The 17312-nt window shown below is 40.0% G+C and overlaps 2 long non-coding RNA genes across 2 annotated transcripts; both read left to right on the top strand.

Moving 5' to 3' along the window:
- Positions 1 to 246: 246 nt before the first annotated feature.
- On the top strand, positions 247 to 10802 carry LOC137472288 (uncharacterized). The gene is made up of 2 exons (XR_010998098.1): positions 247 to 916; positions 10692 to 10802. It is a non-coding gene; the product is annotated as an uncharacterized lncRNA (long non-coding RNA).
- Positions 932 to 6853, top strand: LOC137472290 (uncharacterized). Its single transcript, XR_010998100.1, has 2 exons — positions 932 to 3076; positions 6208 to 6853. It is a non-coding gene; the product is annotated as an uncharacterized lncRNA (long non-coding RNA).
- Positions 10803 to 17312: the final 6510 nt, after the last annotated feature.

Raw genomic sequence — 17312 nt, 5'->3', positions numbered from 1 at the left:
AGCTCTCACAGCTGGGGGCACAGGAGGGGCTGCCTTAGACTTTTTTTGTCAAATTTGGGTTGAGTACTAGAACTAAAAGAAAACCATTTCCCCCCAGTGAATTTCTGAGAGAAGGGAAAGCTGAGAAAACTCGATTTGGCTGCTTCATGCTTAGCAACAGGTAAACTCCGCAGCTTGTGCCTGGCACGGCTGCCCCGGGCAGCCCTGACGGGCGCCTGCAGCCTCGGCGACGAGAAAGGTCACGGAAAGCCAGCAGAGGCGGCCGCTCCGCATCGCCTCCCGCTAGCAGATGGCATTGACGGAGCTCTTCGGAGAGCACTTGGGAGGTTTTTTCCCTCCTGCTCGTTAAGGGGAGAGGAGAGCCTGGCCAAGGGTTAATTAGCGAAGGGGGTGTGGCAGTGTGCTGCAGCCGAGCTCTATTCCAGCTGGCCCTGGGCGGCCCTGGGGCTTTGCTCCTGGGGCGTGAACGCCCCCACAGGGCTGCTGCCGGCTCTTTGGGGAGGTGCTGCTAGGAAAATGTTGCTTTACGGGGGCACCAGGCTGGCGGCCCGGAGCCCGCCCCTCACGGCCCGGCCCGCCCGGACCGCCGCTGGGTGGCGCCAGAGGCCTCGCGGCGGGCGTGCGGCCGAGGGCCGTTCCCCGCTGGCCGGCAGCCGTGGCGTGTGAATCCCCGCAATTCCCGAACTTTACGTGGGAGGAAGGGAGGACGAGGCACACGGAGGGCATGGCACAGGCAGTGTAGCAGAGTAAGAGATGAGGCTGGGGTTGAGAGCCGTTTAAAGTCTATGTTAGAGCTGTTTATTGCGAGGGTGATGTGTGTTTCACTCGGGGTTTAGGTATCTGCTTGGAAACGAAATTTTGTCTTTCGTGACATGCATTAATAAATGGTCATGCCTGCTCACCAACCTGCTTAAAGGTGCGTGGAGTGAGGAAAGTAAAGAAACCTGAGACTTGCTGGTGGGAGAGGATGAATCTTAGCGGCGTCTTGGTGACTGATAGAAGAGCTGGATCTCAGCACTGTGAGCGAGACCAAGACCATGCAACTTCTGAAGTAAACTACAGGTGAGCACCACAGGCTGAGAACTGGTGCTTTTGGTAGAATTTCAATGTTTTCCCCCCTTAGTCTGAAGAGACAGACTCAAGCTTCTGTTCTCCATGAAGAGATCAAGTCTTGATTTGTAAACACCAAGCAAAGATGAAAAAACTTTCCCTGGGTACCTTGCTTCTTTGGTTAATCACCTTGTAGATTACACCTTTGTCTGATTTCACAAATTATTTTTCTTGGCTTGAACTACAGAGTTTTTCTAGTGTGTGTGTGTGTGTGTGTGTTTCTTTACTGTGTTAAAGATCTCTCTAATTTAATTTTCTCCTTTTGAAGGATTTATATACTGTAACTGATTAATTTCTTTAGTCTTCCTTTTGATAGCCCAAACAGCTGGAGCTCCGTAGGCCTCTCCTACAATTTTCTTGAGCTCTCAACTTTTCTTTGTGGTTTAAACCTCCTCCCAAGTGCTTAATCGAAGATCTGAGAAACAAGCTCTTCTTCCACTGCTACCTTCCCCTGCAGCACAGTGCAAAAACAGAGACTGTGCTGCACACTCACTGTGCTTCTTCAGATGTGTCTGTAGTCTCTTAATTTTATCTTAAAAATTCTTTTCAAGTTCTTTGCTTTCTAGAATATACTGTTGTCCTGCAAGGCTTATGCTTGCTATTCTAACATTTATTGTATTGCATTTGCTTGAGTGCTATGTATTACTGAGCTGAACTTACTTATTATTAAGTTATTTTACTCTTTGTCAGTCTCAGGATGTTAAACATACATGTGTATGCATCAGATGTACAATCATGTATGCTAGGTACGGTTTTATTTCATAGAAGAGGGAGGACGAGACTTCTTTTTATGGGCTGTGTACCCAGAATGAAAGCCTACTGAACCCCACTAGAAACTGGCTCAGCTGATAATGTTTCCCCAGCATCTTTGTGAGTCTGCCAAGTTAGCCATTTCTGAGTGCATGTGTTGTGCTTTCGTTGTTGCAGGATAAGTGCTGCCTTTTAAAGCGCAGTGCCCTGCAGCTCTGTGTCAAGCGCTCTACGGAAGTTGTTGCACTTCCCTGATAACCACTGGTAATCAATCCCGCAGTCTCAGAGCGTGCAATCAGGTTTGTGAGCCGGTGTCTATTTCCTGGATAATCGGACAGGCGAGCCCTACTTATGTTCTCGTCCTTTCATTCTTTATTGATTGCCTTGCACGGTTTTTGCCATTATCTTGCCATGCACTGAGGGTTATAATTACTGATGTCAACCCAATCTCCTCTTCAGTGAGTATAGTACAATGCTTCAGTCTCCTGGCACGTTCCCAGTTGTTTGACGGGGAATCTCTTCTCAATGTAATCAGAAGAGGTATGAAATTAGATACTGCTGCAGCCCCTAAGTCTCATAAGCAGCTTGATGCCAAAGGCCTGGATAAATGAAAAATAATCATGACACTGATACTGTTCTGATTTGTTGATCCACAAGAACATCTTGGATCTTTAAACCTCTATTTGACCTTCATGTTCCTGTAAATTTTATGCTCTTTAAAATCGTAGTCTGGAACGGTAAATACTATACTTTTTCTATGGCAATGTGTTTTGCATAATCCCTAGCAAGTATTGAAATTCCATTTTCATTCTTACCAGTGTATTTTATTTTCTTCATATGGACAGTAAAGAGTAACTGAGGGACTGCTGGTATCATTTTACCAGACTCTAATCTTTAACTGGGTTGTAACCAATTAATCTGACTAGTAACAGACACAGTTATCAGAGCAAACAGCCATCTGTTCATATCATCCCTTTTAGCCACTGCACAAAGTAGGCTGAAAGATGTAGGGCAGGTAAGAGAATGGGCAGATAAACTGGTCTCCAGAATGATCCTCCAAATAATCTTATCTTTTTTTCCAGGAGAAAGGGATATTAATTGAATCCTCAAATCTCATTTGTAAAGAGGAGTTTCATAATTAATTTCCTTCTGCTTTGCCTGATTCAATGCAATTGGAGCTGTACCTTTTGCTAACTGGGAAACTTCGGTTTCAGCAGTGAGCACTGTTTGCCATTACCAAACCCTACAGATAGGTGCAGGCATTCATCTTGGATTTCACAGTATGGCTTAGCCCTATCCATTAATATCTATAAAAATAATTTGAGAGTTTTGGAAGGTCAAAGATTCACACATGCAAAATAGAGAGTTAATTAGAGAGGGGGGGTTTGGGTTGTTTGTTTTTTTTAATTAGGATTTTTTTTGAGATCTAAATTATCAAAAATCCTTCTTTAAAATTTTGGTTTTAAAATTTTGGAATTATATTGCTAAACTTAGGAGATTACATCTGTGCTTAGTCTCTCGAGGTGTGCACCAGGGTGGTTTGTAGTGGTGACGGTAATTGTGGGTATACCTAGAAGTTTGGAACAGGAGCATAAACCTTACTGACTATAGACAGCAATTTCATTATTGATTGAAATGGAAGGTCACTTAGCCATTAGTCTTCACAGTGTGGTTGTTGAACAAGAGGAGGAAGGTATGATTTCAGTCATATTGGTAATTTTTGGCTTTTTCATGTAATTCTGTGATACAAGGTGTGACTTTTGTGCTCATGAAAAAGAGAAGTGTTTTGTATGACAGGTGCTTTGCGAACCTAAAAGAATAAGCTTGTTCTGCATCCTCCCCTGATTTTCCTGTTATTCCAGTCCTAGCTTTAAGTCCTTCCCTGAAGCACAGACTCAGCAGCATGTTGGATGCAGGGCTGTGTGGTGACGTCAGTCAATTGCATGTGCGTCAGAACTCTGAAATGCAATATGAGCTATTAAGTGAAGCTCCTGGCTAAATCTGTAGCTGCTCCCAATCTGTAGAACTGCAGCTGTTTCCTGTGGTGGTAATGTCCTTTTGGTCTTGCACCCATATCCCAGGCCTGCTGCTGTCACTACTCTGCATGGGGTGCCTGTGGTGATGGCTCTGCTCTGTTACAGGGTACAAAGCTGGTGTGCCCAGCTGTGTGCAGTGAAGGGATAATGGGCAATGTTGAAATGTTGCCACAAGGAAAGTTCCATTGTGACATGGAAAAAATGTCATTCCCATGGCGGTGGCAGAGCACTGGAAACAGAGACAGAGATGTGATCGCTCAATCCACATTGACCCTCAAGTGGACAAGACCCAGGATCTCAATATCTCCCATGGACTTAGCCCTGTGTGAAAAACATTTTGACTAAGTAACCTCCACATATTATTTTTGGCCAAGATTTTATCCTTTTGGATGATTCTTCTGCAATCATTAGTACTCATTCCTCATACCAAAGTTCATTCTGGCTCTCTGGATGATAGAAGTCATGTTTTCACCACAAGATGATTAAGAAGTGTCCTTATGTTGCTCTCTGAAAATTACTCTTTTTTCCAGGCTTCTTATCTTGGTAACTACAAACTGGCAGTCACTCAGATTCCCAGAGTAGCTGGATTCTTGTCTACTTTACCAGGTGTGGGTTAAAGCCTTAGGCTGGAATACAAACTCTAGAGCATAAGGAATTAACAATGATTATTAAAAGAGGTGATTTTAACTAGTGGATGTGTTCTTCACTAACGTGAATCTCCCATTTACTTCAAATTACTGTAGTTTAGATCCAAACAGAAAATATTACTTTAAGGTACAGAAGTAATAGCTGCATTTCTGGCTTCCTTGCTGGGAGTTAGTGGCTTAGGTAATTGGTTTCATTGCTATTTGGAGCATAATCAGCAAGCATTAATTCTCCATACTGCCAGCATATAAAATTTGCAAGAGCCGCATACCAGGCATGCTCAGTCAGTGTAAATCATTTAGCAGCCCGCATAATGGATGTCTGGCTTTTGGACTAAAAAAATTCACTTGGTAATAGAGGCAAATGAGTAATGAACAAGTCTTCCACTGATATATAAAATTATTATATCCACAAGATACTCTGAAAGCTGAAGAGATTTTAGCTTTCCAGACAGTAAAGGGGAAGATGAAATGCTGTTATAGTATTTTCATTTATTCTGAGTATTTTTATTCAAGATGGCATTTTGTTCACTTAGTAATGATTACTGACATAGCCCAGCTCGAATTTCTTGAGGGACTGGAGAATATTCTTCTGTTCAGTGAGGGTTCACGGTAGTGATGAACAGATGTAAGCAGATCTGTCTTGAAAGTAAGTTTGCGGCAGTGTTCAATAGCTGCAGACTCTTCCCTGCCTGAATCAGAAGCTGGTGAATCTCCTCTGTGCTTGAGGAGCTGTGTGCAGTTGCTGTGGGAGTCAGAGCCTCGTTAATAATTCAGCAGAGATTTCCTGAGATTAAACTATCAGTTAGAATATGGCCCTCATTTAGACCACTGACATCAGAGGAGGAGTGTGTTTGCTGAGTATCAGCAGCTGCAAGGGAGGCAGATGATGAGCTTCCTCCTTGCCAGTGGATGTCATACCTCTAAACCTTTTCACTCAGTAGCTTTGCCAGTCAGCAAATGCTGTGAGCAGTGAAGCATAGATTTGAGCTCATTTGCTCTCCTTCCTTGAATAGCTCCTGTGTAATAGGAGAAGAAACATTGCCCCCTTGCATTGTATACCCTTCCTCTTGCTTTCAAAGTCACAACATAAAGGAATCAGCAGGAAAATCAAATATCTTACATTCTTATTTGAAATGAGGGCTGTTTAGCCCCTCTTCAGACAAAATCTATCCTCACTATATTTTTTCCTGAATTTTGTCGACTCTCAGAAAATTTTCTTCTCTTGACATTTTCCCGTTCTCTCTCCCATGCTTATTTGTGCAACCATATCACAGATGAAATAGGCACATCTTTGTAAGCGTGACCTTTTGCTGGATTGTTGCAGAGAATAAAATGCCAGGGGTCAAACTCACTGATTCTCAGCCTTTGCCTGGGTTGCCGTGTTAAGCAGAATTTGGCCCTGCAAGTCCTAAAGAAAAAGAGGTTACTTTTTGTATAACATTTCAGTTGCAGGTGTGAGGGGGTTGTTTTTTGGTTGGTTGATTAGTTAAGGTTTTGGGTTTTTTTTGGTTTTGGGGACTTTAAAGCAAAAAGCACTGTTTGGGGTTTTGAGTTATTCTAGAAGATCCTGGGAAACTCTATCAGTTACATTAAAATAAGAGAAGAGGGAAGTGGGTCTCTTGGGTTTTAAAATATATGTATTGATACTCTGCACTTTTTTCCAGTCCAGAGTCTCTGAGTGCTCCCTTATGATAGAGGGCTAGCACTACCTGCTGCATCAGGAAAGGAATCCTGCTCCCAGAGAAAAATGCAGTTATGGAAATCTGTCTTTTTAATGCTGCCACAAAAGGCTAAAGCACTTTGCAAAGATCTGGTCTCCCCAGACTCACAGTTCTAGCTCCAAGTAAGATAAGGGATAACAGTTGCTCATTGATGTAAAAAGAGGAGGAGGAATAAGAGAACGTGAATTAGAGATCAAAGCTGTAACATTTTGTAAATGGTAATGTGAGAACCTCCTCTGGGTCACGGATCTTTTTTGTTTGATTTGTCTTTTCTTCCTGACTAGCAGGTAGGGTTCTCTGTGCATAATTCTGTTTCTCTCTCCTTCCCCCACCTCTTTTCTTATGTCTAGAAACCCCTGCTGCAGGTCAGGGTGATGTGAGCTAGCTGCTTATCTGCTGTACAGAATGAGGATTGAAAGGGTCCTGCCTGAAAGGGTGATGAGTGATTTGTGTGAATCTCACTAAACCCAGCCTCCAATTCAGCTGTTCTTCAGTGCTAATAGAAATAATTTCTCATTTATGTGGACAGTCTTGAGGTCACAATCAGACTCAAAGCTGCCCTTTGGAAAAAAAGTAAGGTTTGTCCCTAGGACTTAATGTATATACAGCTGCTTCAAAAAGCCATCCTGGGATGGCTGGTTGTGGAATCAATATCTCTGCCCTGTCTTGCATTATGGTGCAGCTTCAAAGCACTGAGCAATGACAAATGTGAAAGACTTCAGGGAGCTAGTGAAATTCAGCAAAGGGCATTTAAAATGGAGGAAGAAAAGTCTCTGGTAAGGCAATTAATTAGATTAACAACTAGCCATGTTTCTTTCATTCTACTTCTACATGGGGAACAAAGAGATGACATAGACTTTTATTTCAGAAAAATCACTCTCCAGTGAGTGAAACAAGGACTTCCCAAAATTTGCTGGTGACAGAAGGCAAGGAAGGGTAATTGATGAACCATCATGCAGATGTTTACAGAGCTGTTAAGATTTATGTGCGAAGACTGTTCAACCCTGAAGATGCAGTGTTTTCTGTAAGAAAGAAACTGACAGGTCTGTGAGACAACCTTTTTAATTTCTCTTCCTGTCACTGTAATCCTTCAGACCTGAGAGTGAGCTGCAAATTACCCAGCTGCAGTTCTGGGGTGGTACAGTACTCAGTGCAATGCACAAAGTTATTTTCTCCTATGTGATTTTTTGAGTAGAAATAACACGTCTAAGTCTATGACTGGACTGATACAAAAAGATAAAGTCACCATGTACATGACATACCATGTACATATATATATATAGTGTCCTGGAATACAATACAATATATCTTATATATTCTATATTATATATATAGAATATACATTATATAATATAAAGAGTCCTGGAATAGAACATTTGAATATTTTTGTGTTGAAATATTACAGTGTTTATGTTGGTTAATTTAATGTTTTGTGCCTATGTGTTTGAGATTGGTGGCACTGCCAGGGACTCTGGTACTGACCTAGAATAGCCAGCATGAGCTGTCAAATATCAGGCATTACAGCCAAGGGATATTTATGACTTTCCTCCTCTGAAGGCATTAAAGGCCTTGAAGGAACAATTTGTGTGGAGACTTCAAGTAAAAGGTAATACAATAAAAGGCTATTTTACTTTCTATTAGCATGGGGGGAAAAGGGGAGAAGAGTGTGGTATTTTTAGGATATTGAACAGAGTTGATACAGTCTCAGTGCTTTAAATTAATCTGGTGCCGAATGTGTACCAGCTAAGTAAGGAAAAAGATATTATCTGTACTGGAGAAGAAAAGTAAGCAAGTCCTTATTTAAATTTTAATCAAATTTAGACTTCAGTCAATTTCTAAAAAATAGTTACATACCTACTAAATCACTTTAATTCTTGACAGATAATGTTGTACTAAAGAAAATATAGTGGGATTGTAATTGGGTTTGGGGGTAATATACTTTGTGGGAAACCAGATTATTAGGATAATTTTCCAACTTGACTTAACCTGTTACCCTGTGAGGTTCCTGTCATTAGACTGTGACAGGCCAGACTGCCTCACTGACTTGAAATCTTTGTTCCACCTGAAATGCACCCTGCTCTTGTACCTCCCTTTGCTAAGATATCCCATGGCTATTTATTTGCAGTCCTTTCCCTTTCTTAGATAAAATCAGGCTTGTGAAGTGGAGGGAAAGCTTCCTGATGTTATGCCATTATCCCAGTTTTTAATGACACATGGCCATCTTGAGACAATTTGTTATTTCTATACTGCTTTTTAAGGTCACTATTTAACCAAGGTAAGCAAATACATTATTTGTGTAGATGTTCTGACACCCAGATCAGCTTCCAGGATTCATAAATTATCAGAGGACGGGTCCAAATCTGTCTGAAAAAGTCATTGAGATTAATTGTGAAGATGAAGCACAATATGATATTACACAGTACAAGCCAAAGCTAGGCAAGGTGCAGAATTAGGCAGGGCTCTTAAATCAGCAGTGAAACTGCCCACAGTGCAAGTGAGAGCACTTGCTGAGAAAGCACCAGTATGCAAATATTTTTCAACTTGCACACTCTTCACAGCTTCTTACTCAAGTCTTCCCTAGGACATTCATTTAAAAGAAAGAGAGTGACCCAGTTTTGGGGAGACCTTAATCTTTAACATTTTAGATTTTTTGCAGGCGATGCTTCTATTTAGATCTCATATAATGTCACTCTGGCTGCACACCTTGTGCAGCTGATGGCCTAAGGCCAGCTACTCTACCTACTTTCAAGCCAATTTTGTTCATATTATCCAGGAAACGGACTGCTGAATGGCGGAGGGTTTGCTCTATGAAGAGCAGTGGGTTGTATTTAGATGTTAATAACATGTTCCATTAAATGAAGAAGGCAGAAATTGAAGAGCTAAAAATGTGGTAGAAGGCTCAGCAATGTTTTTTAGCTGCTGCAGAATTCATCCAGGCAAAGTGCTCTGGCTGTATGGATCTGGGTAAGGGCCTAGAGAAATTTTGGCTTTTTTGTAGGCTGTTCTACCCCATATTCTTTCTGGTTTAGCCTCTTTTATTTATTTTGTTTATTGACAGTTAAGAAGTCTCACTTATTTTGTAATACGGAATGCAGATTGTTTGAACCAAAACCTGCATATTGATTTGTTTTATGAGGTATCTGGTACATAAAGTAATTAACAACTTAATTGACAACTCAGATAGAGAAGTTCTTCTGGCATGAAGACATAATGCAAATGTTAATAGCTTTTTTTTTTCAAAATCAGTGCTCCCTTAAAGCCATAATAGGGAATAAATGTAATTGGGGATACCTGAGTAGGGAAGAACCCTGAAAGTGGGACGTGAATTCAACTTAAAAGGCTCTATGCTATTTGTGGTAAAGGACCTGGGTATGTGACAGCTGAAAATTGCACACCTGGCCCTTCAGGGTGAAAATTTCTGCCTTTAATGCTTGTACTTGGGCCACTGTATAAATCAGAAAGTCTTTTCCCTGCATGTATCATTGCAACATGCAAATAGGTGCCTATAGGATGGGAATTTACAGAATGCTGTGAATGAATGATTTTTGTCTGAGCTGTTAATGTAGCTCTTTCCCTGGAGTGATTGGTTAGATTGTAAACCTTTTTAAATAAATAATGTTTTCTTATGTAAGAGGCTCCAGTGTTCTTCAAGGCCCCATAGTCCAGTTGAAGAGTAACCTACAATGTGTAACCTATACCATGCAGTTTGGCTGCTTTTGTGGCAGTGTCATACTTGGAATTAGGATTTAGTGCTGGACGGGAAGAAGTAGGGGAAACAGTAATGGCTAACTTTGTACATGTGACCTTCTTTAGCTACTGGTGATGTGATAAACAAGAGAGAAAATACATGAAGAAATATTTCTTCCTCTTTGTCTATAAATGTATATAACACACTCGATACATTTATGCATGTTTTTAAAAAATTCTCTGCAGCACTCTCTCCTCTGTGAGCATATAGGATTATGCATTAAAATGAAATTAATCCCTCAATTTGAAACACACAAACTCAGCATTTGCCACATGTTTGCTCTAAGAAGGGGATTCAGACATTGTGGTCTCCACCAAAGAATGGCAGATTGTTGGCAGAATCTTTTTCCATTTGTTTCTGCAAGTGAAACAGTTAATAAATCAATCATGCGTTATTACTGGATTAGCAATCACACTCCCGAATGCTACTAGCTATTCTCACTCTTTCTCCTGAAGATTACCTTTAAATCCTATCAAGGGACAAGATTCTTTTTGCCTTGCCTGGCATTAGCACCCTAGTGACCTACAGCCAAAGTCAATAATCACTAAACTAGCTCTTTGTCATGGTGGAAGAACAGACTGCCTTAACCAGATCCACTGTTCCTTAAGAAGATTTTTGTTTCTCCTGTCAGTGCCTCCACTTTTTATTTTTTCCTTTGTTTGATTTTTTTCCACCTCAGCCATCTGAAGCTGAACAGAAGGAAGTTTGCCACAATGAATCACTCAAGAGTCTCTTGTGGGGTCACACAGAATGGGAGAGTTTTGCAAGGCTGAAGACTGCAGAGGAGCTGGATCCAAGAAAATGAGAAGGTAGGTACTTAACAAATTCTTTCTGGTTAATCAAACTTATTTACCTCTTGTCTGCAGCTGAGCATGGTCTGTAAATCTGCCTGTTCCTCTTGGTCTGAAAGCAGAGAAACAGCACTGGAGACAGTCACAAATTGATGAGAGAAATAATTCATGGTCTTTGAGCTCTCCTTGTCTACAGTTTCATAGGAGAAAAATTGCATGTTTATTTAAAATTGCATGTTGAACATAGAAAGTAGTACAACACTTTTTTGTTTGTTTTGAAATGCTCACCAATGAAATGGCTTAACTAAGCAGTGACTCCTTTTTTTGCCTCATAAGCTACTTTGTGTTTGTTTTCATGGCATTTGTTTCATTATCACTGGGATTCATTTACAAAAGCATTGAAGTATTTTATATGCAAAAAAAATTCAAAAAGTAAGATTACACTTAAGTTACCAAGTGTTTCATTTTTAAGAAGCAGTTATTTTTAAAATGTTTGGGTTTGAAACCTGAAATATATAGATACAAAAATATTTTGAATAGTAATGAATATTCTTGCAGTTTCATTATGTTTTACTGCATGGAGAATTCAGGTTAATATAGCTGTAAAATATTTTTCTTATAGCCTTGTAGGTTTTTTTGCTAACCTGTTACTAGACATGAAGTATGGTCTGGAGATACAAAATCTTCTTAGTATGCAGACAAAGATAACAGGATATGAACTGAAAGGCATAAGCAGCACTTAAACTCTACTTTGAACCCAGTGATGCATGATTGTGCAAGTAACTTCTTCAAGTGCCTCCCAGTAAATATGCAGCCACAGTATGTTTGCAGCACTGTGCTTTCTGATATGATTAGCATAGTTATCTTCTGGGGTGAATGGTTAGATAAAGGAATGGGCTAGCATTCAGATCAGGGCTCCCTGTGTCTGACTCTTAAAGTGTTAGACTGTTTCATTTAGAACTGTTATTTCCTCGATTCACCACAATTTTAGTTCATAGTGTTTCTTCTCTAGAAACTACAAACAAAAATGGTGGACAAGGAAGTGTGCGTGGGGGTTAATGTAAGAAAGCAAAGACCAATGCAACTGGACAAGAAAGAGCAGTTAAATGTTTGAGCATTGAATTGAAAAGTAAGAGAAAGCTTTTCCAGTCAGCTCAAATATTTTTTTCTATGTGTAGGGAGAGCAGTCATGTGGAAAACAAAATCTGGGAGGCACCCAGACTGAAAGTAAACTTTGGTTTGTACCAAGAACTTCCTTAAATTAAGACCTAAATGGGCCAAATTGCTACCATTTAGTCCTCCACCTTCACCTAATACTTATTCCTCTGTGGACAGTCTCAGCTCACAAGACTGCATTAAAAATTCAGGCTCATCATGGGCTCATGATGGGCTCATCATTGTGCATGGAGTATTTTGCTGGTTTTCAAACCACCTCTTCCCTTTCTGCTGTTTAAGCAATGTTTTTCTGACTGCTTAAAGCTCTGCTTCATGGTGTGTTTACTGGCAGACTTGCTGCCTGTCTATGACTGTTGGAGCTCCAGCCCAGCAGATCATGTATGTCAAGCATGACATGCATGTCAAGCATGACAAAGGAGCCAGAGGACTCACATGACGTTTCTCTAATGCTGGGTTGCTTTCTTGCAGCTCAGAATACTTACTATGCGAAATTTTATTTGTTCTCTTTGGATTTCAGTGTCCCCTCAAACGGGGTAATAAAATTTTGCTTGCTGTATAAAAAAATGTGGAGGAAATGCTGTGCAAGTGCAAATACTCTTATACAGTAGCTATTTGTGAAATGATGTGACTGTTTTAGATGAAACATTGTTAAGAAAATAGAGAGGTCTTAAGATAATTTTCAGTCCTTTAAAGCTATGAAGCCCTGTAGTGTTCAGGATCTTTTGATAGCATACCACTACCTTACACTTTTCTTTTTAAAAAGAAAGAAATTAGATGTGCTGTGTAAACATTTGTATCTAAACTTGATATGGTATGCAAACCTAGTGTGATGTTAGGAAAGGTCATTCAGAGAATAGCAAGCTCTGTGGCCACCAGGAAAATGTATTTAGTTCCTACTTTTTTTTTTTTTTTTTTTTTAAATCTTGGGCAATGTGCTTTGTCAATAAGGTCTCTGAGAACCTAGGCTACCTCTTTACAGAGGAGGCATTGTAATGATGAGTATATGAGGGACAGTAAGCCGCCTCAGTGCTGCTCTGATGGGAACTATGTAAGCACCTACAGCAGTCACCTGCTCTCCCTGCAGCAGACCCTACCTTGAGGAAGGTGGCTTCATATTTGGATAGATAATGAATAATATTTCAGCATTGTGGGTTGGTTCCCCAGCTAGTATTCAGTGGGCAACAGGAATGTGTCCACAAAGAGACAAACTTGAAATGCTGAGCCATATTGCCAAGCTGGAGAAAGACGCAGTGCTTCCATCTTGTGGTGTGCATTATTTTTCTTCATTGTCAGTACAGCCTCAGGACACTGGAATTGTGAGCCATGGCTAGGTTTTAGAGGTGCTGTTGTAATACAAACAATACTGCTACCACTAAGAAGCTTGCTTTTTAATTGCGGTCTTCACAGCAAAACCCCAAACCCAAGTTAATTACAGGAGGCTGGGGAATTATTTCAATTAGACCAGGATAGCAGCCCTCGTGAAAAGCAGATTTAAGCACAGCTCTGCTGGAGCAAGTTCAGTCCAGCTCATTAAGACCAAATGTCAAGACCACAGCCAGATCCTAAACTCTTTTAAAAACTACCTGTTGTCTGAAGAGCTGCTCTGCTTTTGCTTGATAGCATCTCTTTTTCCTCTCCTGCCCAGCCAAGCTGAGACCAGTAGCTTTCATCTAATGGTGACTCTGCCCTCTGTACCTGTCCTGGTCTGGGAAGTCAGAATTTGTAAACTTTTTTTCATGCTTTTGAGATAATTTCCCATCTAATGTGTGCTTTTGTGCTGGTTTGATTGGATAAACATAGGTAGAGGAAAACATATGTATGCTTGTCATTAGGGTTAGTTGTTACAATTTATTTATGGTGCCTTCTAATTATTGAAATTTTGTGGGACCAATGGATATCTTACGTTCCATGAATATTTAAGCAAGCTCTATCTGAAGATGATGATTTTGCAGTTTTTCTCCTTATGAGTACTGACCTCTCGATTTTGTTCTGCCAAGTGAGTCTAATTTGATTTTACACCTGCTTCTCCCTGACCTGTCTAGAAATGAGTCTGGATGTGACTGTTATCATACTGCTATAGCCAGTGACTCCTCACAGGACTGAGGTCAGGCTTTTGAAACAAATGAAATTTGTAGTCACTCAAGTTACATCAATCAGAATGGAAAATTTTAACTACAGTTGTTCTAAAGATCAGTACAGGGTTAATGTTGATGAAATGTTGTAATCCCTGATTTTTTAAGTCTCCTAAGAGCAGGTTGTATCCATAGTGGCATCTTCTTGGTCTCAAAGAGCTGCGAGACAGCAATTCTTGGCTTTAATCTGAGTTACAAATACCCCATTTCCTGAATGGATGCTAACTTTGAAGAAATGAGTACTGCCCAACTGTCCACAGCCTGTGGACAAAAGAAACAATTTATCAGTTTGGCAGTGTTAGGAACAGAGGAAGGTGATATAAGGCTGAGGAGGTAAAGGACTGGAAGAAAAAAAGAGATGGAACAAGTTGACAACTCCATGGAGATGAGAAGTAAGCAATATGAGTGTATTCCTTATGAAATAGGATAGATGGGATTAAAGAAACCCAAGGAAAGTAATAGTGAGGAGATATAAAATATGCTTGTATCTAGTAAATAAGAGCACAGAAGCGAGAGGGCTTGGGAGGAAAATAAAGCAAAAAAGAGAATATATAATGAAAAAGGCCTTGCTGAGCTGACAGAAGAATGTCTCTGGAGGAGAAGAATGCAGAACTATAAAGAATTGGGTATTTTGACTAGCTTAAGGCAAAGCACAAGTTCTGGCAAAAAGGGAAATGAAATTCTTTAGAAGAAGGAAAAAGTAGATTTTCAAACAGAATAGAACTGACATAGATTTGGCGTTAATTTCAAGTGTTATTCTATTGAAAGTTGGTTGATCAGCTATTATACTGAAATACTTATATTTGATTTTCCTGGGAAGCAAAGTCACGTAGAAGTTTGCTGTATTTTTTAAATATCATTTTCTACAAAGATCTGATGTTTTAATTATCACTACTGGATGGTATAGTGAATGATCCAGAGAGCCTGACACCCAAGGATTTGTATCTTCCTCGATATGGGTATGCCTGCAACATAAAGGAAAGATGCCCCAGACAACTTGAGACAGGCTGAATGTAGGTGTTACTGTAGGGTGGTTGAACCAGCACAAGACTCTGTTCTGCATATGCCTGAGTAATATCAGAGCTGAAACCTCCACTGTTGTCGTTGCTCTTCTTTTGTGTGTATACCATGCTAGTCAGGTGCACGACTGTAGTGCAAAGATGTCAGGATTGGACCTCAAAGATGTGAGAACAGTGTCAACACTTACAGAAATGTGTTAATTAATAATGAAGAATGTTTAATATTCTATGTACTGGCTTCTGCTTTTCTGCCTGCTGACACAGCTTTGTGTTTCACTAGTCCTGGTTACTGCTAGGAAAGTGCATGCCAGAAGCAAACATACCATTTAGCAGGGTTGGCTACTGAGGGAAACTTGAACTTCTGAAAGCCTTCATTCACTTTAAATGGGCAGTCTAATTTTTGTTGGCAGGAACAAGGTTACAGTTAGATGATATTCTTACTCTCCAGCACAGTGAAGGCCATAGAAGGAATGGTTTTGGAAATGACTTCCTCTGTTTCTAGCTGAAAAATGACATTTCTGTAGAAGAGGAGTTGCTTTTTCAGCTAAGGTTTTGTTGGGACCAAAAGATTTCTTTTCAGGTACCTCAGACATCTTAGCATAAATGCTTATGAAAAGACCTTTTCAGAACAAGACTTGCAATATAACAATATGGTTTTAAGTAAAAATGGTAAAACTCCAGTTTAGTCCTTCATCAGTATGGAAAGTGGTGTTTTAAATTTTTAAAGTAACTTTCTTAGAGTATCTTATCCTAATGCAGGAAAATAAACCCTGTCAATTCAAATTGGTACTTACCCCCACCTCATTACAACTTCCTTTCAGGCAGTTGTAGCGAGCAGTAAGGTCATCCTTGAGCGTCCTTTTCTCCAGACTAAACAACCCCAGCTCCCTCAGCTGCTCCTCATAGGACTTATTCTCTATACCCTTCACCAGCTCCATTGCCCTTCTCTGGACGTGAAAAGTGATATAAGTAAGGTGTTTTCTGTTTGTTTGCTCTCTTCCTGACAATGCAACTGCTGGCCAATTAAAGGCCAAGTAGAGTATTGGAAAAAGACATGTTCAGGGAGAAGATGTAAGATGAAATGTCCAATAGAGCATGTGAAATCTTAGGGCTGAGATAATGTGCAAAAAATTACACAGACCCTCTATAGTGGGATGGTTCTTATATATAATATAATATATAATTATAACAAATAAACAACTTTATCCCTAGGCACTCATAGGCATCACTTTGGGTATTGAAACCCAAGTGCCAATATTCATTACCAAATAGAACTTTCTATGATATTATGGTTTTTGTACTTAACTCAGGTTTTTTTTACAGAGACTGTGGAGTTGACATGTTAATAGGATATAACAAATACACAGATATTGGAAGCTACGGTGCTTTTACTATACTGGATGTTCAGTACTGTGTAAGCATGGAACACAAATCTGCATATCCCAGACAGGGCTGTTCTGTTTCTTCTTTGAATGTTTCATTGCTTGGCTAAGTTAATTGTACACAAGCACAGCATGATTTTCCCTAGCTGCTTCCTTTCGAGCTGAGGGAAAACACTTGATAAAGGACAAAAAGACTAGTTTGCAGCAGATCAGTCAAAGTAAATCCCATTTTATTTGGAAAATGTGGATCCATTTATTCTTATTTAGTCATGTTGCCTGCCAAATATGTGCCTTCTATCTCCAGCCACTTCAGCGCAAGTCTCTTTAATGTTCTTTGTGTGTATGTTTAGTAATGGAAAAGTTTGTGTTTATTTTTCATACTGCAGAGTTACTGAACTGCTTTTGCTTAGATTTGATACTTATCTTTTTAAAGACTAGCTGGAAATTACCACCTTGCAATGTGAGTTTCAAAGCTCCTCACAAACTGTAGAATTATCAGGAGATAAGGAGAGATGAAAGAAACTTTCAATAGAATGTTTATTCATTTTGCTTCTTACCTTTGATTATTAGTTACCTACAAGGAGGATTCTTTCCATAGGACACTATGCTAGCATTTTGGACATCCAGACTGTTGTCCCCAAATAGTATTCTGTCAGTAGTTTCCAGTGGCTTACTTGTCTTTTATTTACTGGAAACTACCTTACCTTCACTTGTGTGGCTGACTTCAAACTTTCTGTGAAACATTTCTGTAAAATCATTCAGTTTTAAAATGAAATAAAATATGTTCACACTTCACTAGG

The sequence above is a fragment of the Anomalospiza imberbis genome, chromosome 4 (genome assembly GCF_031753505.1).
Source record: "Anomalospiza imberbis isolate Cuckoo-Finch-1a 21T00152 chromosome 4, ASM3175350v1, whole genome shotgun sequence".
In the NCBI taxonomy this organism is placed as follows: Eukaryota; Metazoa; Chordata; class Aves; order Passeriformes; family Viduidae; genus Anomalospiza; species Anomalospiza imberbis.
This window is presented reverse-complemented; position numbering and strand designations above follow the sequence as displayed.